The sequence below is a fragment of the Ambystoma mexicanum genome, chromosome 3p (genome assembly GCF_040938575.1).
Source record: "Ambystoma mexicanum isolate Mex_15411 chromosome 3p, UKY_AmexF1_1, whole genome shotgun sequence".
NCBI classification, from domain to species: domain Eukaryota; kingdom Metazoa; phylum Chordata; class Amphibia; order Caudata; family Ambystomatidae; genus Ambystoma; species Ambystoma mexicanum.
The window spans coordinates 332,569,975-332,592,216 of NC_090925.1; the positions used below are offsets into that span (position 1 = coordinate 332,569,975).

Consider the following 22,242-nt stretch of genomic DNA (forward strand, 5'->3'; position numbering starts at 1 on the left):
CTAGATATCCGTGCACCTCGTGCTCTTTGCACTTTCTGCCCTCGTGCCACAAGCTCCTCTCACTTGCTGCTCGTGTGCTCCATGGTTCTTAAAGTTTCTGCTCAACTCTCGTGCTATTTACACTAGATCTGCGTGTATAGTTATGAATTTAGGAATTTGAGTTTTGGGCCAGGATTTGGGAATAACAAGAGAAGTCGTTGCATTTTAAGTAGGGGGCGGCAGGGTTCCCGAACTCAGAACGAGCTCAGTGGGTTAATGCACATGCTGTAGAAATATGTGCAACTTGCAGGTTCGAATCCGAGCGCGTGTTCCACAGTCATTCAATCCACCCGAAGTCTATAAATAGAGCCTCATGGAGCTGGGGACAACAATAGCACCTGTTTGCAGCGGTTCGAAGCGGGACACCTTCAGTAACCAGCGCGAAATGCACACCGAATTCTTCATAACGTGCTGCCCGCTGACACCTGTGTGGCTAGGTGCTCATCTCGGGCAATTCGTTTATTGGGGAGGAGGTGACGCTGTGTCCCCCCAGCCCCCGCCCCCCTTCCAGTGCTTGTTGGGAGGGGGCGCGGTGAGGGAGATTCAGAGCTACGAGAGGGGGGAAGCCGGGGCAGGTGGATCCGGGCCAGGAGGTACTGTGGTGCCCGAGCGTGCGTGCGTGTGTGCGTGTGCGCGTGCGCGCGCGCCTCGCTCTCCCCGCACCGCGCCCCCATTGGCTGAGCTGCGCCTATGCTGAGCTGCTGCGGAATTACAAGAGGTGATAAAAAGAGGCGAAGGGCTGATCTTGCCAGAGAATGCCCAAACTTGCAGCTGTGCAGCGTCCCTGGCAGGAGGGCTATCCAGACGCGGGCCAGTGTTGGTTGCCTCCTATCTAAGCTACCACCTGAAAGCCCTAGATGCCACCTGCCCACGGGAACTAAAGCCCGGTGTGCCAGTCCCCCGAGGGGTCCCTCGTTGATAGCACCCTCGCCCTTGGGGCCCGCCCCGCCTGCCGCTGCCCAGGAGAGTCCCATCCACTGCGCTGCCCCGGCCTAGGAGAACCAGCCTAGCCTTTCAAGCCGCCCCAGGAGAGCGGGCACTTTGCCCCCCTAGCCCGCGTTGAGAGCAGGAAGACCTCCGGCTGAGTTGGGACCAGCGACCAAAGGTAAGTGGGCACAACACCATTGAGCTCACCCGACTTCAGCCCACCCTCCCCCGACATGTTGGGCTATGTTGACTCGACCTGACCTACAGATCCGTGGCCGGAGAGAACAGGGCGCAGGCATTACACTGTGCCTGGGCTTCCCTGTTAACAAAGGCCCTGCCATTGCTAATGTCATGCGTTTCACTGTTCCCACCTGCATGCAGACACATAAAATCCTGATGTGGGTCAGTACTTTCATGCCAGGGGAGTTATTGGGAGGGTGGAGAGGGGACAGGAGACCGCTCATATCACAGAAGTCCATAAATTGGTGCTTTCAGACTTAAAGGACTGAGTTAACTGCTTGTAACATTGAAGCTGCACCAGAATAGTCTCGTTAGAATGCATAAAGAAGTTAGATGCCCACACACAAACAGGTTTGCCCCTCCCCCATAGTCTCTGAGATCAGCCCCTTTCCCAACATGTGATGGGCTAGCCTACCCTCACACCCTCCACCGAAATGTAGCTTGTGTTGCACCCATGTAAATGATGCTGGCCGCTCTCACACCTGCTGCACACAGAGCGCGTGGACAGTAAATACACGTATCTATCTGCCTGTGTAGCGCATGGAAGCATGGCAGATTGACAGTAAATGCGCGTATCTGCCTGTGTATCTACCTGTGTAGCGCTTGGAAGCATGGCAGATTCGGTAGGAGGCAAGGGCGGGTGCTTTTGCCGCATTTCTCTGTAAGTACGTCGACGTTGTGCTGCTTCAAAGGACAGAAGCACGGGCAGACCTCAAGCAAGTTAAGTGCCTACCTGCTGCAGCCTCCCAGTGACTACAACCCCGCAGGTCGATGGTTCTAATCCCTGCTGACTCTTTCCACTCTTCCAACCTGTATAGTGCCACGAAAGGGCAACACTGCAGAAATGTAACAGTAGGTTCTACACGCGTTTGAGCTAAGGATTGTATTACGAGTTCGATCATTTGCACGTGTTCTGCCAGGGCGGCTTGAGGATATAGCGCCCAAATCCGCCAGTATATCGCAGAAAAGCGCTATATACAGAAACAATTGCCCTGCCCTTCCTCATACAGCGCCTAACGAAAACACGGAAAGAAATAAGCACGTGCGGTGGATTGGCGAGCTTTGGTCATGACAGCTTGGAAATCCGCTAAAATACACGTCAACTAATGCGTCCGCTGCAGAGCCGCTCCGCCTTTCAGCATTTCGAGGGTGATCAAAACGAGTTTCACGGAAACCCCCTGTGTAGTCACATCGCGAAAGTTCACTCCTAGGAGAGCGCCACATGCGGGGAGTACATTGGGGTTCGGGGGAGGGGCAGTGAGAGAGTTATCACAGGCAAAGTGCCGACGTCCGTTTACAATGCGGGCCACGGATGGGTTAATAACTGCACACATGGTTTTTACACGCGCACTGCCTCCTGCGCGCTGTTAGGAATGTTAAGACGGCAGGTACTCTTATCACCCCCCACACCCCCTCCAATCGAAACACAATGTTAAAAACGGTATCACTCCCCATCTGCGAACGTATCTTAAAGTCGATTTCTCTGGAGCATCTGGCATTGCCCCCCCCCCCCCCCACACACACTGACACACACACACACACTCGAGTATGCTTGGGGATGACAGACCCCTCGCACTTACCCGAACCCCGAGAAGTTCACCCCATTTCCGCTGCCGCTGATGCTGCGACTCTCTGGGAATGCGATGAGACTATGCGGGGCGGGTGGGGGGACGGGGGGGACGGGGAGGGGGGGAAGGTGGGGAACTGTGTGGGGTTTGGGGCGAGGGGTGATATATACCTGGAGTTACAGAAAGCCGCGCCTGCGTTCTGTCCTGGTGCCAGTGAGAGGGGGTGAAACACCTTGTCCAGGAGCCAACGAGAGGAGGCGAGACCCCCTGTCCTGATTCCAATGGGAGTAGGCGAGACCCCCTGACCTAGTGCCAATGGGAGGAGGCGAGACCCCCTGTCCTGGTGCCAGTGAGAGGCGAGACCCCCTGTCCTAGTGCCAGTGGGAGTAGGCGAGACCCCCTGACCTAGTGCCAATGGGAGGAGGCGAGACCCCCTGTCCTGGTGCCAGCGAGAGGAGGCGAGACCCCCTGTCCTGGTGCCAGCGAGAGGAGGCTAGACCCCCTGTCCTGGTGCCAGCGAGAGGAGGCGAGACTCCCTGTCCTAGTGCCAATTGGAGGAGGCGAGACTGCCTATTCTGGTACCAATTGAAGTAGGAGAGACCCCTTGGCCTAGTGTCAATGGGAGGAGGCGAGAGCCCCTGTCCTGGTGCCAATGGGAGGAGGCGAGACCCCCTGTCCTGATTCCAATGGGACGAGGCGAAACCCTGACCTAGTGCCAATGGGATTGGGCGAGACCCCCTGTCCTAGTGCAAGTGGGAGTAGGCGAGACCCCCTGTCCTAGTGCAAGTGGGAGTAGGCGAGACCCCCTGTCCTAGTGCCAATGGGAGGAGGCGAGGCGAGACCCCCTGACCTAGTGCCAATGGGAGGAGGCGAGACCCCCTGACCTAGTGCCAATGGGAGGAGGCGAGACCCCCTGTCCTGGTGCCAGTGAGAGGAGGCGAAACCCCCTATCCTGATTCCAATGGGTGGAGGCGAGACCCCCTGTCCTGATTCCAATGGGATTAGGCGAGACCCCCTGTCCTAGTGCAAGTGGGAGTAGGCGAGACCCCCTGTCCTAGTGCCAATGGGAGGAGGCGAGACCCCCTGACCTAGTGCCAATGGGAGGAGGCGAGACCCCCTGACCTAGTGCCAATGGGAGTAGGCGAGACCCCCTGTCCTGGTGCCAGTGAGAGGAGGCGAAACCCCCTATCCTGATTCAAATGGGTGGAGGCGAAACCCCCTGTCCTGGTGCCAATGGGAGTAGGGGGGACCCCCTGACTAGTGCCAATGGGAGGAGGCGAGACCCTCTGTCCTGGTGCCAGCGAGAGGAGGCGAGACCCCCTGACCTAGTGCCAATTGGAGGAGGCGAGACTCCCTATTCTGGTACCAATTGAAGTAGGCGAGACCCCCTGACTAGTGCCAATGGTGGGAGGCGAGACCCCCTGTCCTGGTGCCAATGGGAGGAGGCGAGACCCCCTGTCCTAGTGCCAGTGGGAGGAGGCGAGACCCCCTGTCCTGGTGCCAATGGGAGGAGGCGTGACCCCTTGTCCTGGTGCCAGTGGGAGGAGGCGAAACCCCCTATTCTGGTACCAATTGAAGTAGGCGAGACCCCCTATCTTGGTGCCAACTGGAGGAGGCGAGACCCCCTGAACTAGTGCCAATGGGCTTAGGGCTGAGGGCCGAGGAGGCGAGACCCGAAGTCCTGGAAATACCTTCGAGACCAGCAACCCCTAGGGTGAGGGGCGAAACCCCACAACTGTGCGCGTGTAGGGGGAGGGCAAGGGAGGCCAAGTCCTACAACCTGTAGGGTTATGGGCGGGACCATAAGCCCTTGGGGAGAGGGCACGGGGCCCCTGATAGCCGCCGGGAACGCTTCCCAGTGCTCTGCACCTACGCAGTGCTGTTCCAGAGAGGCAACTGGTGCAGTACTGCGTGGCAGGAATTCACTGCGATGAGCTGCTTGACTGTATCACAGGCCGAACGCAGCGCGAGAGCGGCACTGGGCGCAGTGCTGTGTAGCGGTCAACTGCAGTGCTGTACCGGGGGCTTCATCGCCGCTTGGAGGAAAGACGTGTGCAGTACTAGCGGGGTAACCAGTGCTGTGTCGTGTGAGATGTGGCTCCCGAGAAGTTCTGTGCAGTGGTGGGTGGCGGTGTGGTGCAGAATAGGTGACGTAAGCACAGCAAAAGGCATATGGGTTGTTGAACCGTGCAGTTCTGTGCCAGAGGGAATGACTGGGGACAGTGCAGTGTGTGAGAGTTAACTGGCGCACTGGTTTTAAGCAGGGGGCCCTCTCATCGCAGTGCGGGGGAGGTAACTAATGCAGCGCAGTGCAGTGCAGCACGGTGGTGTTGAATGGCGCCATCTATGAGAGAACATTGGTTCAGTGACATTGTTGCGCTGGAGCCTAGAGGCACAACTTCAGTGGTGCAGCACCAGAGTAGAAGCTGGTGCAGTGTGTTGCGAGAGGAGTTTCCAGAGAAGTGCTGTGTCGGACCTGTGCTGTATGAAACAGGCAACTAGTGAGTGCTGATGATTTGGCATGGCTGGTCAGTGCAGTGCTCCTTTTTAGGGGTAACTGGTTCAGTCTGTATTGGGGCTGTAGAGGTTGCGTAAGAGGGTAGACGTGTAGTGCTGTATGGATAGCCACTGCAGTGCAACACTAGAGCGTAACAGTATATAGTGCAGTCCAATATGGACGAGATGACTGCGATGAGGGGTTCAGGGCTGTGCTAGAGGCAGTGCAGCCTCAATGGGACGCCTGGTGCAGTACTAGAGCGAAAATGAATATAGTGCAGTCCAATATGGATGGCTGCGATGAGGGGTTCAGGGCTGTGCTAGAGGCAGTGCCGCATTCGTGGGACGCCCGGGCAGTGCTGTTTGGGAGAGAGAAATAGTTCAGTTCTGCACACCAGCATTGAGTGGTGCAGTGCTGTCGTGGTCGAGTGCAGTGTAGGCGGGGAATCTGGTGAATTGTTGCAATTGAGAAGCAGCACGCGAAACGCCCGTGCTGCACATACACATGGAACCTTTGTGGTATATTTCTAATTCTTTCTCAGGCAAATCAAGTTTAGAATCCAAACCCTTTGTAAACCAATGCACACACCTGTCGATGTCCTCACACTGCTTAGACTGCACAGCAATGTCTTCACGCTGCTTAGACTGCACAGCAATGTCTTCACACTGCGTAGACTGCACAGCAATGTGCTCACGCTGCTTAGACTGCACAGCAATGTGCTCAAGCTGCTTAGACTGCACGGCGATGTCCTCACGCTGCTTAGACTGCACAGCGATGTCCTCACACTGCTTAGACTGCATAGCGATGTCCTCACACTGCTTAGACTGTATAGCGATGTCCTCACACTGCTTAGACTGCACAGCGATGTCCTCACGCTGCTTAGACTGCACAGTGATGTCCCCACGCTGCTTAGACTGCACAGCAATGTCTTCACGCTGCTTAGACTGCAGAGCGATGTCCTCACACTGCATAGACTGCACAGCAATGTGCTCACGCTGCATAGACTGCACAGTGATGTCCTTACACTACTTAGACTGCACAGGGATGTCCTCACACTGCTTAGACTGCACAGCAATGTCTTCACGCTGCTTAGACTGCACAGCAATGTCTTCACACTGCGTAGACTGCACAGCAATGTGCTCACGCTGCTTAGACTGCACAGCAATGTGCTCAAGCTGCTTAGACTGCACGGCGATGTCCTCACGCTGCTTAGACTGCACAGCGATGTCCTCACACTGCTTAGACTGCATAGCGATGTCCTCACACTGCTTAGACTGTATAGCGATGTCCTCACACTGCTTAGACTGCACAGCGATGTCCTCACGCTGCTTAGACTGCACAGTGATGTCCCCACGCTGCTTAGACTGCACAGCAATGTCTTCACGCTGCTTAGACTGCAGAGCGATGTCCTCACACTGCATAGACTGCACAGCAATGTGCTCACGCTGCATAGACTGCACAGTGATGTCCTTACACTACTTAGACTGCACAGGGATGTCCTCACACTGCTTAGACTGTACAGCAATGTCTTCACGCTGCTTAGACTGCACAGCAATGTCGTCACGCTGCTTAGACTGCACAGCAATGTCTTCACGCTGCTTAGACTGTACAGCAATGTCCTCACGCTGCTTAGACTGCACAGCAATGTCTTCACGCTGCTTAGACTGCAGAGCAATATCCCCACACTGCTTAGACTGTGCAGCAATGTGCTCACGCTGCATAGACTGCATAGCGATGTCCTCACGCTGCTTAGACTGCACAGGGATGTCCTTACACTACTTAGACTGTACAGGGATATCCTCACGCTGCTTAGACTGCACAGCGAAGTCCTCACACTGTTTAGACTGCACAGCAATGTCCTCACGCTGCTTAGACTGCATGGCGATGTCCTCACGCTGCTTAGACTGCACAACGATGTCCTCACGCTGCTTAGACTGCACGGCGATGTCCTCACGCTGCTTAGACTGCATAGTGATGTCCTCACACTGCTTAGACTGCACAGCAATGTCTTCACGCTGCTTAGACTGCACAGCAATGTCACCACCACTCACAAAACTCAGTGGTTATTCCCCCTCTACTGCTCAAGTTCCAACTCGGCTCTATCTTGCATCAACATCCAAACAAAGCATGTTACAATCCAACGCCCACCCATCACACTACACACAAATCCGGAAACCATCCATCAAACAGGCAGACCTACCATAGGCAGCCCTACCATCCAGCAGGCAGACCTACCATCCAACAGGCAGACCTACCATCCAGCAGGCAGCCCTACCATCCAACAGGCAAACCTACCATCCAACAGGCAGACTTACCATCCAACAGGCAAACCTACCATCCAACAGACAGACTTACCATCCAACAGGCAGACCTACCATCCCAAAGGCAGACCTACTATCCAGCAGGCAAACCTACCAGGCAAACCTACCATCCCACAGGCAGACCTACCATCCAGCAGGCAGACCTACCATCCCACAAGCAGACCTACCATCCCACAGGCAGCCCTACCATCCAACAGGCAGACCTACCATCCAGCAGGCAGCCCTACCATCCAACAGGCAGACCTACCATCCAGCAGGCAGACCTACCATCCCACAAGCAGACCTACCATCCCACAGGTAGACCTACCATCCAGCAGGCAGACTTACCATCCAACAGGCAGACCTACCATCCCACAGGCAGACCTACCATCCAGCAGGCAAACCTACCATCCCACAGGCAGACCTACCATCCAGCAGGCAAACCTACCATCCCACAGGCAGACCTACCATCCAGAAGGCAAACTTGCCATCCCACAGGCAGACCTGCCATCCAGCAGGAAGACTTACCATCCCACAGGCAGACCTACCATCCCACAGGCAGACCTACCATCCAACTGGCAGACCTACCATCCAACAGCCAGACCTACCATCCAGCAGGCAGACTTACCATCCAACAGGCAGACCTACCATCCAACAGGCAGACCTACCATCCCACAGGCAGACCTACCATCCCACAGGCAGCCCTACCATCCAACAGGCAGACCTACCATCCAGCAGGCAGACCTACCATCCCACAGGCAGACCTACCATCCAGCAGGCAAACCTACCATCAACCAGGCAGACCTACCATCCAGCAGGCAAACCTACCATCCCACAAGCAGACCTACCATCCAGAAGGCAAACTTACCATCCCACAGGCAGACCTACCATCCAGCAGGAAGACTTACCATCCCACAGGCAGACCTACCATCCCACAGGCAGACCTACCATCCAACAGGCAGACCTACCATCCAACAGCCAGACCTACCATCCAGCAGGCAGACTTACCATCCAACAGGCAGACCTACCATCCCACAGGCAGACCTACCATCCCACAGGCAGCCCTACCATCCAACAGGCAGACCTACCATCCAGCAGGCAGACCTACCATCCAACAGGCAGACCTACCATCCAGCAGGCAGACCTACCATCCAACAGGCAGACCTACCATCCAGCAGGCAGCCCTACCATCCAACAGGCAGACCTACCATCCAGCAGGCAAACCTACCATCCAGCAGGCAGACCTACCATCCAGCAGGCAGCCCTACCATCCAACAGGCAGACCTACCATCCAGCAGGCAAACCTACCATCCCACAAGCAGACCTACCATCCCGCAGGCAAACCTACCATCCCGCAGGCAAACCTACCATCCAACAGCCGGACCTGTCTTCAATTACTACAAATAAACCTACTCGTCCAGCCCCCTGACTTCTTCGAGTACGAAAAATCCCCCATGCTCCCTATTTACCTTTTTGCTGGCCGCCACCACCGCCGATTCTCCTATACACCTGCAGCGTCAATTCCGTCCCTCAAACACGGGTCAGATCTGAAGCCGCAGCGTCCCTTTTTCTTTTTTTCCCAGATTTCTTTTGTTTTGGTCCCACGCTTCCAATGTCAGGGAAGCGGAGGACACCACAGCAACCCCCGAAAACCATGAAACTGAACATGGGGAGGGGGGGACACCTCTCATGTTTGGTATTTTGGGCTTCATATTAATTGTAGTGTCGAATTCGATCAAATGCTCCATACAAGCATTTTTAGTCTATCAATTTGGGTCTTTCCAGATCCGGATTTAGGTTGTTTTGCCGAAGTCGAAAGAATCGCAGCAGAATTTCGTTACAATCCGACTTCCGTAAAAGAACCCAAATACTGTTCACAACTCAAATTCAACCCCCTTAGCTGCCCTGCGTATCTTTTTGCTGGCCGCCCCCACTGCTGCCACTTCTCCATACTCCTGCTGCGTCACTTCCGTACCTCGAACGCGATTTGGATCTGACGCCGCAGGGTAGGTTTTTCTTTTTTTCCTTGTTTTATTTTGGGTTTCTCCGCAACCCCCAAAACCCATAATACTGAACACTGGTGAGCGGGGGTCACCTCCGCAACCCTCACTCCCCGTGTTCGGTACTTTGGGCTTCAGATTAATTGTAGTGGCCGAATTCGGTCAAATGCTGTGTACGAGCATGTTTATTCGATCAATTTGGTCTTTCCAGCTCCAACATCCAGACCCACCCTTTAACACCAACAATACAAGTATGGCGAAATATTCACATGCTTTCCTAAGCCGCCAAAATCACGCTAAACTCCAACACCTTGAGCCCTATGAAATTACCCAAATCGCCCTACTCTTTTACACTCTGACCCACACAATTCAAAATGGTGTACTAAGCCCCAACACACAGACTCTCATTAAATGCCAGCATCACTCTATGCTCAACCAGTTCAACCATGAAATACCAAAGGTCACCTTACTTTACCAAAAATCACCCAAATCTCCCTTCAATACCAAAATCACTCAGTGTTCCACCCAACCTCTCCTTGAAATGCCAACATTACACGGAGCTCCAACGCCTGGACACGCTTTAAAAAACAAAAAACAGCTTAAACCGCAAAGCCCAGAACCTCCTTAAAAGATCCCACTGTCCCGAGTACTCGATTTGGACTCCGCATTCACAGGCGCCTGGAAGCCCCAGCCCAGTGTAGCTTTAGCGCTATGCTAGCGAACTTTGATTGGCAGATCTCCTGCAAGAGAAGCTGCAGGGTACATTTGGCCCTCCAATGGATGAGTTAAGGTGGCAGGTTCGAACCCTGGTTTATCCGCGCAGCCTCTCATCCTCCCGGAAGCGATGAAAGGAGGACCACCATGGGATTGGGCAATGCTCGGCCCTGGAGACATCTCAGCGGAGTGGGCGCTTGGCAAAACGTTACTGATGTGTTTCTATCCCACCCCACTACGATAAAGCTGCATACTACGGGTACGCAAACGTAGCATCCCGGATCCACCGCACCCCGTAGTTCCGGATTATCGGACCTGATACATGAGGCTTGTGTGATACGGAAAGTGCAAACAAACAAAAAAATCGCATGCAGGTTCGCGGACTATCTATGGTTGAATGCTAGGGCGGGGCATTTTCAGCTGTATCCCCCACGGGGCTTAATTGTCGAGTGTGCGATCGTGAAACCCCGTTTAGGAATCCCGGCTTCCCCCTTAAAGCACACTGTGTGGTGCTAGTCAAAACCCTGCACCCGCTGGGGGTGCTTAGATACCGACTTAATGCCGGCAGCGAGCCCCCTACAATAAACACCCGGGCATTTATAACAAGGGAGTACTGGGGAGCAGGGCTGTGCAGCTCTCCCAGCGGTGGGCAATCCTCAACTACTTGCTGAGGTGCATTGGTAGGTTAGGTTATGCTTGGTTCTGTTTTGCTATGCCACGTTACGTGCTGCTATGGTATGCAATGCTATTATGCTAAGCTATGTTATGCTATGCAATGTTATTCTATGAAATGTTATGCTGTTAGGCAATCTTAAACTAGGCTATGTTATGTTAGGCCATGTTATGTTATGCTGTGACATGTTATGCAATTGTATGTCATGCTATGCGGTGTTACGCTATGCAGTGTCAGGAGGGCTTTGTAGCTCTCGTGTTATGCTGGCGATTTGGAGAGCTACCGTCTCTTCAGAGAGTGCAGTGCGTTAGGAGTCGGCAGGGCAGTGGGGCCATGGGTAGAGAGAAGAAAGAGAGGAGACATGAAACGACGCGAGAGGAGAAAGAGGGAGGGAAGATGCGAGGGGGAGGAAAAGAGGAGTGAAACAGATAAGAGGAAACATGGAATGTGAGAACAGGAGCATCACTCATTACACACCGGATGGAAGAGGAGGAAGAGGGATCCGTAGAAAGGGGAGGGGAGAGGGGAGAGGGGGCGTCCAAACAGGACATGAAGAGCAATGCGAGGTGGAGGGCGAGTGCGGGGGCGGGAAAACGGGGCAAAAGTGAGAAGAGGGGGGCGCACGGGGGGGGGGGGGCAAGAGATGGGGGGTGAGAGCAGGAGGCGAGAGAGAAGAGGAGAGCGCTCGGGGAGGGAACAGGAGTGGAGTTCAGGGAGCACTAGAGGGGCGGGGTCCGCAGGAGAGAGAACAAGAGGAAACATGGAATGAGAGGTCAGGACAGGGAAAGAGGAAACGACAGCGGCGGCCTGAAAAGCCGGGAGTGTAAGCGAACGGGAGGCAAAGAGCAAAGAGAGAACGGGAGAGGCTACGAGAAGCGTGAGCTAAAAGGGGAGTGGCGGGGGACAAGGGAGAGAAGCGTGGCAATGGGAGAGGGGAAGTGGGGCGGAGAGGAGAGGGGAAGAGGGGAAGGGGAGGGGGGTCGAGGACAGGAGATAGAACTGGAGAGAAAGGAATAGGAGAGGGATGAGTGCAGATGAGAGGGCAAGGGATGCACCAGGAGAGGGATGAGTGAGGATGAGAGGGGAAGGGAAGCAATAGGAGAAGGAAGAATGAACATGGGAGGGGAAAGAATAGGAGAGGGATGAGTGAAGATGAGAGGGGAAGGAATAGGAGAGCGATGGGTGAAGATGAGAGGGGAATTAATAGGAGAGGGGTGAGTGAACATGAGAGGGGAAGGAATGGGAGAGGGAGGAGTGCAGATGAGAGAGCAGGGGAAGGACTAGGAGAGGGGATGACTGAGGATGAGAGGGGAAGGGAAGGAATAGGAGAGGGATGGGTGAAGATGAGAGAGGAAGGCAAGGAATAGGAGAGGGGAAGAGTGAAGATGCGAGAGGAAGAGAAGGAACAGGAGAAGGACGAGCGAACATGAGAGGGGAAGGAATAGGAGAAGGAGAAGGGAAGATGAGAAGCAATAGAAGGGGGAAGTGGGAACTGGACTAACAGGGGCAGAGGAAGAGAAACAGAAGATGGAAAGGGGAGCGTGGCAGTGCTAGAGAGAAGAGAATTGGGTGGGAGGGAACAAGAGAGAGAGAAGGGGAGGGGGCAGGGGGCAGCAGGGGTGTCAGGGAGCAAAATGAGAAGGGACCCGATAATGACAGAGGAGCAGAAGAAGCTGGAGATGGAAAGGGGACACGGGGAAGGAAATGGGTGACGGGTGTAGGGGGATGCGCTCGGGTTGGGGAGGACGTGAGGAAGTCAATGAAAGAAAATAGGCATGGGGGTGGGGGGGCGGCATGAGAGGAATATAAACCCTACACAAGAAGAAAGCAAGTCTGTTACTTGAATAGCGCTCTCACACACCGTCTTCGGGGCGCTTCATTCAACTGTGCATTCCAGTTCGCTATCCATAGAGCGCTCCTCCAGGAACCCATGAACGCCGTGCCCTAAGAAAGCTCAGTGGACTGAGCGCCTGTGGAATCTACCTGCACCTCTGCAGGTCTCCGGTCCCAGATTGGGATCCCGCCAGGGTTGACTCCGCCTTTTATCCTTTCAAAGATGATAAAATGAGCCCCAGTGGGTAACAGAAGCACCCATTATTCAAGTTGGAGGAGGGCGTTCTACTTGTTATGTGCGCTGTATAAATGGTTAACATTTGTATATTGCTAAATTTAGCATCCGTCATGATAGCCATACATTTCACATGCATCTGCACATGCAATCAGCACATATAACATGCCACACAAAATGAACGCCATGAAACTAAGTTCCATCCTGATTTCAAAGTGCCCTTTCCACTACCCATGTTCTGTGAGAGTACTGAAGAAGGCCATCGTCGCCAGTGTGGATTCCGCCGACACATGTGTCGAAGCCAGCATCGAGGGGTCGTTCTTCTAGCCCCGAAGGGGCCTTATTAAGGGAACTGTTTAGTTGTAGGAAATGTATTCCAGAGAACGGTCATGTGGGGTTGCAGAATAAGTCTTCGTTTGAAAGGGTCTCACGCTGCTTCGACCAGGCGGCTTTGTTTTAATGGATGATGCTTACACTGGCGGACGCCCAGGGCATCACAAGAAGTTTAAATGAGCAGAACAAATCTTGCTTTACGTCCATTCTCTTTTACGCAAAGTGGAATCACTTTCTGATCTTTTCTCTCAAGCTCCTTTACTCCAAAAGCTCGGGTCTCGTCCACATCCGTGCACTCCAGACTCAGGGCCCATGACACATCTCTGTCAACAAAACCAGCACATGCAGACGCATGCTGTCATTGCAGGGAATGTATAATAGAGTAAAATGCGAAATGGAAGGAGGCACCAGTGCCGGAGGCCCTCTATATTTCATAGCGTCGCAGAGACATGAAGGACATAGGCATACCTCCTGAATTCCATAGGCAAGAAGTGACGTCCTGGCAGTGAACGGGTTAAAGAGATCTTCAAAATCCGTCTAAGTTGACTCTTAGGTAAAGTTGTCTGCAAGATGCTGTGCAGTTATTCGAATGACCGCTGTGGCTGGGGGAGTTTCATGGACTGAGCGCCTGGACGCCATGAAAATGACGGCGGTGGGCGCTATAAATCTCAAGAGCATAACCTAACCTCCTGGTACATACCCAGTAGAATCAAGGTGGAAGTCTCATTAAAACACGTTCCCACCAGCGGCCTTCAGTGTCTCAGAAACAATTCAAATTCTTACAAAAAATAAAACAGAGCAGGAAAAAGACTCGTGAAAAAAAGAGGCAAGAATTGTTATTTCTCAGTATGTCAGATCAAATTTCTGGGGGGGGGGGTGATGAGCAGCCCCAGCCTGTACGTGAATATATGTGGCCCGACGGGCCACCCAGATCACTCAAGCAAATGGGAACCAGGAAAGGCTTGCAATGAAGTGGGGGCCAATGCGCTCGCACGCCCCCAGCGCGCAGATTTAAAGCTCAGCCATTGGACTTCACAAAGAAAGACATGTTTACGTGGAGGCAGGGAGATGCAGAGAAATGCAGGGAACTGAGCTTCTGTGCCAGGTGGGGCAGAGTCTTTCCCTCTTATGGGACCTTACTGGGTGCACTCAGTACTGGGTCATGCTGGCTGCACGGTGATTGGTCAATCTTCAGATCTGCCTAGATGTTTCTAACGTTGCTTCTGTGCCATCCCTCAGTTATGCATTCTGGTAGTTGGAGACGTTTCGGCTGGGCCCTTGCAATGCAGTGTTTTGATGTCCCGTGGCCGTATTCATCCTCGGCCTAGGGCACCTTCGGCCATGAGAGCCACCCCTAGGTTCACTTTCACGGGTTTATCATTGGCCATAATTATGAGGCTTTTCTCAACCATTAATATTTTCAGTTTGCTGTTTCCTAATGGTGTTATTTGGGCTTTGGGGGACAAAAATATTGTCATATGTACTTCAAACTTTGCTGTTCATAGCAACCATATCCTCCATGAGCTTGCAGCCCATTCCCACCATATCCTCCATAACCTTGCTGGCCATTCCCACCATATCCTCCACAACCTTGCTGGCCATTCCCACCATATCCTCTATAACCTTGCAGCCCATTCCCACCATATCCTCCATAACCTTGCTGGCCATTCCCACCATAACCTCCACAACCTTGCTGGCCATTCCCACCATATCCTCCATAACCTTGCTGCCCATTCCCATCATATCCTCCACAACCTTGCTGGCCATTCCCACCATATCCTCCATAACCTTGCTGCCCATTCCCATCATATCCTCCATAAACATGCAGTGCTTAGTCTCCATATCCACCATAACCTTGCTGCCCATTCCCATCATATCCTCCATAAACATGCAGTGCTTAGTCTCCATATCCACCATAACCTTGCTGCCCATTCCCATCATATCCTCCATAAACATGCAGTGCTTAGTCTCCATATCCACCATAACCTTGCTGCCCCTTCCCATCATATCCTCCATAATCATGCAGTGCTTAGTCACCATAACCTCCATAACCTTGCTGCCCATTCCCACTATATCTTCCACCTGGTGCCTTCCTGGTTGCCGCTCTTTTTCCCTACTTAAGCAGCCCTCCAGCCTCTTTTCCTTTGCAGATGAGGAGCAGGTGCAAGTGGATCTGGGGCACCTGGCCTAAGCCCCGCCCACCTGGCGCTTTCCAGGTTGCCGCTCTTTTTCCCTACTTAAGGAGCACTCCAGACTCTTTTCCTTTTCAGGTGGGGAGCAGGTGCAAGTGGATCTAGGTGACCTGGCCTAAGTCCCGCCCACCTGGCGCCTTCCAGGTTGCTGCTCTTTTTCCCCACTTAGCAAGCCCACCCCCCTGGTGCCTCCCTGTTTGCCGACCCTGGTTTCACCATCACCGTCTTGTGGCCAATGCTGGATTTTATTTTTACGGACTTCATTGATTCACAGAGAGCCACTCTTACTCAACTCTCATGCTAGAGTTCCTTTGCATCTTGTACTCATGGTGGCCCTGAATCATGCTGTTCCCATCTTCATCTTGTATCCTGGCTTGCAACATTATGTGTTACTACTGACTTCTGCAATTGTCTTAGCTCTTGCACTATCTGAAATGTCGTCAGGACGAGTACGATAGTTAATTTCACATCCTTACTGTTCATGGCCTGTAAGAATGTCATCGTATTTTCCCTTGTTCCCTCCCTTGTCTTGAAGCGCTTTGAAACACACCGTGTATAGGCGCTATATAAAATAACAATCATATCATATGCTTGCAGCCCATTCCCACCATATCCTCCATGGTATCATACCATTACATCACATACTATTTTGCAGAATTCGATTCCATCGATTTTTTGTTGTTGCATTTTTCACTGCAATGTAGACGGGATTGGGTTAGGGTATAAATAAAGGTGGGGGTGTGTGTCCCTCCCCCTTATTAAACTGCGATGAAAAATACAAATGAAAACGAATTCGGCAAAATAGATTTCATGTAATCACATTGATGCTCCCCCATAAGCTTGGTTCCTATTCCCCCACATCCTCCATAACCATGCGGTCCTCGGCCACCATTTCCTCCATAACCTTGCCCCCCATTCCCACTGTATCCTCTATAACCTTTCTATCCTTAACCACCACATCCTCTGTAAGCTTGCCGCCCATTCCCACCGTATCTTCTATAACCTTTCTGTCCTTAACCACCACATCCTCCGTAAGCTTGCCGCCCATTCCCACCATATCCTCCATAACCTTTCTGTCCTTAACCACCACATCCTCCGTAAACTTGCCGCCCATTCCCACCATATCCTCCATATCCATGCAGTCCTTTGCCACTATATCCTCCCTAAAATTGCTGCCCATTGCCATCATATCATCGATAGCATTGATGTCATACCTAGGTTTACAATAACAATGATAAGATTGATTGCACTTCCTCTGTGTGTCCAACCCAAAACGACTACCACCCACCTCTACCTCCATCACATGTTTGGATGCTAGTACATGTCTTTGAATTGGTATTCTTTGGTTTCACCCTTGCTACCACTACCATTGCGGCGAGCGGAATTTTGGAGGACATTCAACGTTTGCAGTATCTCACGAGATCTGCAGCCATGAATGGGAAGAGGCACGCGGCGGTGGAGGACGATTCTATACAGCAGTTGGTGGGTAGCACGGAGGCCAGGCCCCCTAACGCTCACCATTGTTCTTCCACATTTACACGCACCGACCTGCATCACGGTCCATCAGCTTCAGCTCTCGCGCTACTGGCGATAGGTAGGTCCAGCGTCGTCTGGAAGAGGCTTCAACTCAACCAAGCCTGAGCTACGAAGGCCTACTCTACATCCACCATTTGTATGTAAGAAGACGACCTATGCCTGAATGGCGTAATAGCGGAGAGCCCGGTGATGGGCGATGCCAACATAAGGAATTTTCCATTCATACGGCTTCAGGCTCTGGGACGCACACCAGATCAGAGAAGGTCAAAATCCTTGGAGAACGTTCAACACCAAACTTCTGCTCACTCAACAGACGGCGGCTGTCGTAAAAAACACACCTTTGCAGATTGTAATGCTCTGAAGCGCCCTCCGATCCAAACATCTTTTGGGAATTCCTCGAGCTCTGATACTTTCATTACTTGATTATTTATGTATCTATTTATTTATATACTCACAGCTGAATGGCTTTGTATACACAACACAATACAAATATGTCATAACACATAAAACAATTTTTGTGTCAATAACATTTTCAGATAAGATAAAATCACCATCAGCTGTACACCAAATTAGATTGGTTATCTACCATAAAAACATAAAGAACATATTACAGCTAACATCTGCTCGATAAGAGTTTGAAAATGTCAACACATTTCCAATAACACTTCACCATGTAAAATTTCAGATTGTGGTCTGTTCCTTCTAAGAAATGGAACCAGAGAGATGACGTGGCTGCACAGTTAAAATCACTCATATAAGATTTCAAATATCTCACCCTGATTTGATTACTTGATTATTGCAACTCACTTTACATAGGCGGCCCAACAAACCCTCTGCGTCCAACTCTCAGAATAACCACCAATCAGCAGCACGAAAAAGCCTACATTGCTTTCCCATCCACAAGGAATCCCACTCACAATCCTCGGACGAAGACCACGGAGGCCCAGGTCCCAGCTAGTTATGTAAGCTGGTCCCACATTACACACCATGCAGCAATACGAGGTCCAGCAAACTGAAATCAACATGGCGAGCCAAGTGTAGATGCAAGGAGCATGACAAGAGAACTCTTGGAGAACCCGGCTCAGATATCTCGAATACTCTTGAGCCCCACATTAGAAACGTAAGTAGCTCATCCACCTTCAAGAAAGCTGTGCAAATCGTCTCACTCAAAGAAGCATTCAATTGACATTTACGTCAATCGTAGAAGCCCCCCACCCCACCTGCTTTAGGTCCACATGTCCTCAAGAAATCTAAGGGCACCGTTGTTCCAGTTAAGGTGGATCCCCCCTGGGGATACCTTCATAAAGAATCCGGAACGATGAGAAGTGGCTGAGAGGTGGCACGCATGGAGTTTACAAAGACACATAAATGAATTGCCCTGGAGCACTGGTGAACCTCCTGCCCAGACTGCAGGGTACCACACAAGCATGTGTGAGAAGTGATGTGAAGGGGCATTGCACGAGTTCCTTTAAAGTCGAACTGGGAGTGTGTCAGGGATGTGTGCTGGTGCCTCTGCTCTTCTGTTTATATATAAATGGTCTTCACAAACACCTACTAATGTCCTCTCCCGATGTTCCCAAACTGGGTGACAGGCCCCTACCACTTCTGGTGTATGCGGATGACACCGTACTGATGACCCATACTCCAAGGGTCTTGCAGGCCCTAATTTCGGAATATGCCGTCTTTATGGAGGGCATGGACTTGGTGGCCAACGCAGCAAAGTCGGCGGTGATGGCCTGCTGGAAGGGCAGATGAAGGATTCATTTTAGGGCAATGTATTGTGGGAAGAGTGTTATCCCAAGGGTTGACCATTTTGATTACCTGGGTGTACGATTTTCCCCTAACATGGGTGCTATGGCTCATGAAAACAAACAGGCTCTGCAATTCAAGCAGGCATTGGGTAGGGTTTGCAGGGCTACGTTTATGTTCAAAGCAAAGCCAATAGCTCCCCTGCTCCAGTTACACAAGGGAAAAGTGGCTTTGGTTGCCAAATTTGGGATGGTGCTGAGGGGCCGTGCCAATGTCAGGGCGGTACAGATCTTGGAGAACCAATTTTTTGAAAAACTTGTTGGGGCTCCCAATTCCGGTTCCGAATTTCAGAGTATACATGGAACTGGGCTGCACACTAGTTAGTGACACGATTTTTCTGCAGTCGGTATTGCACTGGCTTAGGTTATGGGGCAATGGCACGGCATCACTTACCCACAAATGACTAACCTTTTTGATAGGCAAGGACCCGGGAGATAAGATCCTGATGCTGTCCCACATCAGGAAACAGCTGAGAGAGATAAACTGCATGCATCTGTAGCCACCTGGCAGTGTGCTCTCCAGGGGAAAAATAAACCGATGGTCTGCTGGTTTTCGTGAGCGTGTGTACCTGGACAGAGAAAGCAGAGAAATTATGAAGCCAAAGAATCGTGGATTGATGACTATAATGTCCCGGGTGTCCAGCATTATGTATTATGGGGCAGAATCGCCCACAGATTGCGTCCTCGTATCCAGGGCGAGATTTAACTGCATCCGCCTCATGGCCGTGGTGGCAGTATGTACCGCGGCGGGTGCAGATCGATCTTGCCCAATATGTGAAGCTCCATACGAGGACCTGGCACACCTGATTCTCTTTTGCCCTGCGTATGCACAGGCACGAAAACGGTTCATACGGCCGCTATTAAGGTAAACGGGTATTGTGCAATATAGGCCAGCTGTAACTTACCTGCTATGGGTAAACTCCCCACAAGTGGGCTGATCGTTACTCTGCCATAGGAAACGACTGCTTGATTTTTATTGTGACATGTTTTATATTTTATAATGAATTGAATCTGTCCTTGTTTGTTGTGGTTCTATGATGGTATGTGTTTTTGCTGTGATATAATTGTTATGTATTTTTTTATATCTTGCAACGGTTTTATGGATTGTTTATTTATACAAATCCGAATAAATTTGATAATGATGATAAATGAATACCAATAAATAACGAGTGAAGAAGACGCAGGAACAATGTTTCTTGGTGAGCTGAGTTGGGAAACAAGCAAGAAAGACTGTTTCCCAAAATGTGGTGAATTGATGGTACAAAAATGTTGAACGGATGGATTTATTTTGTTGAAAGACAATGCAAACGTGGTCAATTGTTGAGAGAACAGATTTGAAAGTAACTGAATTAGCAAATTGGTCTACATCCAGGTGCAGGTTAATCTGGGTGTTATCATCCTTCATGTAAAATTAGGTCAATTGATGTAACAAGGTGATATGGGTGTAACATCATACTATATAATAAAAGACCAGGTGTATGTTTGTCCGAAGCCGCCATACGCCCGCTTCACCTGTTACCACTGCTATTGGGTGCTGTTGCCTTACGCATACAACAATAAGACTTCCAGTTGCACAGTAGAGACTTCTTGCTTCGCCTGTTATCACCAATAGTGGGACCTGTTGCCTTACGAATAACCTATGAACACTATGAAAATGTCTCTCCTCCTGCATTGTGGCCCATGTACACACTTTCAAACTAGTATGTAATAAATGATAACAGGATAGAACCTTGAGGGACTCAACAAGATAAGGGGATCCAAACCGAATGGAGCGGGCAAAGATACCACATGGACACGATCACTGAGGAAGGAACAAGACCACTGAAATGCTTGACCAATTATCCTTAATGAAGACAGATGGCCGCCGAGAGCAGCTGGTGGTCGATGGTGTCAAGGGCTTCCATTACGTCTGATTAAATCCCGGCCGAACCACCGGCCCCATCAGCCACCTGCCTCAAATCTCCTAGAACACGCACCAGTACCGGCTTTTTTACCACACCAGGACACAACGCCACCTTGATTTCCATGGAAAAAAAGGTTACGGTTCCTCAGTTTAAAGGTGTTCTGCCGCTGCTCTTGCCAATATTTTGTAGGTGTGGGGATGCTAAGATATGCTTCAAATTTAAAGGTTTGCTTTAGCCTTTTTCAAAAGGCGTTAAATGAAAGATTATTATCCAAGTCCAGGCACAATCTAAAGAAATGCAAGAAACTGTTAACTATTGAGGTGCCGTCACACTCGGCAGGTGAAGCGAGCATGCCAGTAATGACACACCACCCAAGCTAAGGGTCTGGGCTAAGCGAGGGTTCCTTAATGCAGGTGGCGCTGCTTCGACTGGCAGAGTAAGCCCGCCATTGCAGGTTGCATCCCCATGAGCAGGCATGCACGCGGCCAGGCTAAATTACTTATTTTAAAAAGTAACTTACTTTCGGCCATGCGATGCGGTATCCGGGCGACAGTCCGTTTTTAGTTTTTGTTGTTATGATATTATCACTGAAAGTGGACCACCCCTTGTCTTGGAAGCAGTGTGTCACACAAATGAAGGTAAGTGAGTTCATTTTTAAAATAATTTATTTAAGCCTTTACGTCTCGTGGATGCTTTTTTGTGGGTGCGAAAGGTGGGGTGGGGAAGAGAGAGAGAGAGGGAGAGGAGGGAGTAAGGCACAGGGCGAGGGCGGAGCAGCACTCTGGAAGCTTCGGAACCTCAACTTAAACCAGTGAATACAGACCGGGTTAGGAACTCCCTGATTCGCTTGCGCCTCCAACAGGGCGCTAAGGAGGTCCAATCGGATGAGATAACATCAGGGATTGCTTCAGGTATTTTGGTGGGAGTGATATTGACAAGGGAGCCAGGGGGTTTACACATTGAAATGATTGTGTGTGCAACAGGGGAAGCAGGCGGTGGACGAACATCTAGCGAAGCTGAGTAAGAACTTCTGCCAAGGACTGGATCAGAACCCGGACCCTCTGATCAGAAGACTCACTGCCACCACTGCAAACCCCTTTGACCGCTACCCACGGCCCATCACTGCGAAGACCCTGTGAAACCAGCCCTACTGTGACAAAACCACACAGACCAAGAAGAGACCAAGAAGAATCTAATACCATACTCAACCCGAGAAGATGGAGTAATGAGGCTCAAGCTTCGGTATCCAATAATCAATGATGACGGATACAATCTTTCAGCAAGAAGAAGAACAAGCGCGGAGGGGAAGCAGGCGGCAGTTCACAGAGAGGCCCAGCCCTGGCCTCGCCAACCCCTGGCTAGGGAAGGAAGGTGTCGCTATGCTATGACACCCAGCCCGTGGCTCTGACAGCAAAGGGTGCCATGGCAAGGACCTGTCAAATT

General features: G+C 51.4%; 1 protein-coding gene across 2 annotated transcripts in view; it reads left to right on the forward strand.

Moving 5' to 3' along the window:
- Positions 1-703: 703 nt before the first annotated feature.
- The window catches only part of PDYN (prodynorphin), a 133,820-nt gene continuing 112,281 nt past the window's right edge, over positions 704-22,242 (forward strand). Inside the window, exon 1 of one of the 2 annotated variants that reach the window (XM_069650913.1) lies at positions 704-1,144. The gene's annotated coding sequence lies outside the window, so the exon portion shown is untranslated. Of the gene's footprint in view, positions 1,145-4,818; positions 4,843-22,242 lie in introns of those variants that run through there. The other variant, XM_069650914.1, reaches the window with a different exon arrangement.